The following is a 4,146-nucleotide window of genomic DNA, read 5'->3' as shown; positions in this document are numbered from 1 at the left end:
GTCTGTTATACAGAACAGGCTTTGACAGATGTCAAATAATCAGCGAGCCTCATCTGTTGTGTACTCTTCAGCCATTGTCGAGAGAACTTCATGTAGCAATGACAGCAGCAACTGTCTGCAGCTCAGTGCAAGCAAAATCAAGGAGCTGGTGGTGGATTTGCAAAGGGAACTACATCCCCCAACATAGTTTGTCCAGTCTTATGGGCATTCAGATAGGAATCCACCTCCTCACTCCAGAACCAATCACTGTGTGAAGTGCCTGTGAAAGTTGGACACTGGACAAACTAATCAGAATGATCTTGCTCTGTTCTCTTTCCTGCAAGTTTTAGAGGCGGTTGGGGAGAATAGCGTAAAAAAATATCAGGCATTGTGTACAAAAACTACATCATATCTGCTTATGGAATGCTCTGGGCAGCAGTGGCAGGCTGCTAAGCCAGTTGTAAGTGTGCCTTCATATCCGTATTCTCATTGTATTGTGGGACAATTGTGTCCGTCAAAACAATACATTTAAAAATGGAGGAATTGGGCCCAAAGTGTGTAAAAGCACTCTCCATCCACCCCAGAGACCAATTTATAGTTCAGTTCCAACAGCAGTGCTGCTGGCTCAGCGAGGCGCTCCATCCATCATGATGACTAGTGTTTGTGGGTGGGAAGACGGTGAGGGATCACGTCCTTGTTGCTGCACTAGCGACTCCTAGTGGTTGATCAGGCTGCTTGTGCAAGGATTGGGGGGGGAGGGGGTGGTGTAGCTCTGAGGTGAGAAAGAAGCAGCAAGAAAATCTTCGTATTCGAAGATAAAAAAAGTTCTAGGCCTTTGGGAAAGGTTGTCAGATGCAGTTGAAAGCTCTGGAATTGCCATCAACGCTGCGTTTAAAGTTCATATCATTTCAACTTCGACCTCGTTGCCTGTTGATCTTTCAAGGGGCATCTGAAGCTAGAAGTAATGATGACGTATGCCTGCACTTTGCCTCGCTCTGCGCCCTGCGCACAGCTTAACGGCAGCAGTAAGACTGTATTTCACACTATAATGGTTATACATTGCAATTAATCTGTGGTTCGCATACTCGCCAAACCGTAGGGGTGGTCTGTTACACCACTACTTTATTTTCAACATCGTTGCCTTTATCGATGAATCCAAAATGATGTATTGTTAATTATCTATTATTATATTTGAAAATAGAACAAATTATACTTTATAAACATTTTGTATTCAAAACACGATTGTATCATTGTAAAAAAAGTATCACTGTTCCCCAACTGTCATAGAAGTTACCTTATGTATTAGTTCTTCAGATGTCTGTGTGGATTAATTGGGACATTTAAATTAACCTTACAGTTTAAGGCAGTTTAAAGTATGAATAATTACATAATCATTAAATAAGTATTTATTTGAATAAATGAAATTACTTGTCTTGTAAATGTCTCCATGCATTCTTTTTTAAAAAACTTTATTTGATACGCTTTCATTGCGCCCGTGATATTCTTTATGCGCTCCGAAATATTTCAATTTAGGAGCTTTGGGAAAAAGTTAGCGTTGAGCCCTGGTTGATCAATAACATTGCTAGTGCAATGCTGATATATTTTATGCTGATTGCTTTCTGTGTTTTCTGCACAATGGCAATACAGTAATGGTCAATATTTGGGAAATATCATGTTCATGGTTTATGAAAAAAACATAAATAGGAAATGCAGGCAGGTGATGGGATAAAAACTTCAAGCTTCTACTTTCCGCTTCAATGCCTAGTTAAAGTAACTCAATCTCTGAATGAGAAAGAAGGAAACACGTGTTGAAATCAGTCATAAATCAACAGAGAAAATACAAAAACAAAATAAGGACAAATAAGGCCAGAGAAGAGATGCATAAATGAAAGATAGTGTGCCTAATCATTGCAAGCATACCAAAGCTTACTACACTTTTTCTCCTAATGATTCGCTTCCCTGGTATTGCGGCTGTTCTGCAGGGTGAAGGGTCATATGACGAGCCAGAGTGTGAGCTCCTGTCACCCCAGAAATCACTAATGGAAGTCCCAGCAACCCCTCCTCGGCCCCCTCTGGCCCCCCCCCCCCCCCGCCCTTCAGAGCAAGGGCACTGTTAGACACCATTCAGTCCAGGATGGAACAAGAAGGACATTCTGGCAGAAGAAAAGAAGGGAAAAGGACCAGCGGTCCATTTGCATACGCCTGTGATCCTAATATTACAGGTTGCCAACCTCCAAGGTCAGAGTTCACCCTGGTTGCCGGGCACTGGGCTGTCTCCCCCATCACAGCTCGTTAAAGAGCTGCGAGGAATAGGGTCCGCCAACGCCTCATCGTGCTGTGGCCATGCGTATGCGACCCCACCAAGTAATGAGGACCTCCGCCAGACGGCCATGCACACACACACACACACACCACACACACACCCACACACACACACACACACACACACACACACACACACACAACATGAGCATGAACAAGCAGAGCCGGATTCACAAGCTCTTCACACAACAACACCACAAACCAATGAGAATACAAATAATATACACACACACACTCGAATTATCAAAGACTGCAATGCAAGTACATACATCACACGGTACATGCTCTATTTAAGCATAAGTAGTTAGATGCGCCACACACACACCTTATCAATGACTGCCATGCAAGTAAGTGATAAACACAGATACATGGATGAATGCAGCTATTTCAACATAAAGTATTCACACACACAAATACATCAACAGCATCAATAAACATGCAAAAATGCAGGTATGTCCACCCACACACACAACCTACACTCACACACACACACACACACACACACAACACACACACACACATCTGGCCTAGTGACACAAACACATGCACCACAATAGCCTGACAGTATCTGGCATCCAACTGAAAAAGTTTTTTTAAACAACTCATCTTTAAACCTTTAACTTTAAACCTCTAACGCTACCCCCCCCCCCCACAAAAAAAAGCTTACAGAGTTAGTGTTGCACGTCTCTGTGGCTTTCTCAGCATCAATTAGCATGTTTTTGTGCAGCTGAGCATTTCCTCTAGTGGGCCGAGGTAAATAAGGAGATGGAAATGAGGTCCGGTGCTCTAATCCAGCCAGGGTGCAGGTCTCACAGTAATCCCCCCAAGAGCTGCTTGGCCTGGGGCATGCAGAAGGGTAATCCAGCCCCCTGGGACCTCATCCACCAGTCTGCTCGCACACACAAACACACACACATGCACACACACACATGCACATAAATGAGAAATAGAGAAATAAAGAGAGTGAGGGAAAGTAGAAAACCGCACAAAGCACCCACTGGCTGAAAATGCAAACTTGTGTGTGACACATCCAGATGGCAATGTCTAAAATTTCATTAGCAAGTGTTCCGGGTATTATTATTTTTTTCAAGTTATAACTCAGATGAGCTCAATAAAAACGGCAACATTTGACAGATTTCCATCAATATAGCAAAAAAAAAACTTTATGACCTATTGAAGGAAATGTGTCCTGATTTAGCTCTGCCTGATATTCTGAAATATGGTAATGCTTTAAGAAATAACCAACCAGAGGACTGCTTGCGTACTACATTAGGATTATTTGCGTTGAGCCCGATTTTTCACGTGTAGTTTCTGCATGTTAGATTTGGTCTTCAGATATAAGTTTATACAGCAATGTTTTTGTAACATCCAGGAAGCTAATTTCTTTTTTATTTCTTTTTTATTTATCCTTTATTTAACCAGGTAATACCCATTGAGATTAAAAATCTCTTTTGCAAGGGAGACCTGGCCAAGATAGGCATCAAAATTACATCACATCATCACATACGTACAAAGACACACACATGAAAGCCAAATATGTACTTACAATAAAATCTCAATTAAAACATTGACATGTGAGGGAGTCCAACTCAAAGCTTCTCATTCTCATCTTAAAAATACTCAAAGGAACCAATTTACTAAGTTTCAAGTTCTTCTGCAGCAAATTCCATGTAAAGGGAGCAGAGTAAGCAAAGGCCTTTTTACCCAGCTCAGTACTGACACGTGGGACAGAAAACAAGACTACAGCCTGAGAACGGAGAGAGTAATGACCAGTACTTTTCTTCATAAAAAGTGAACATAAATAAGATGGAAGCGCACCAAGAATAGCCTTATGTATAAATGTAT

The sequence above is a fragment of the Etheostoma spectabile genome, chromosome 5, assembly GCF_008692095.1.
Source record: "Etheostoma spectabile isolate EspeVRDwgs_2016 chromosome 5, UIUC_Espe_1.0, whole genome shotgun sequence".
NCBI classification, from domain to species: Eukaryota; Metazoa; Chordata; class Actinopteri; order Perciformes; family Percidae; genus Etheostoma; species Etheostoma spectabile.
Note: the sequence above shows the minus strand (reverse complement) of the source record.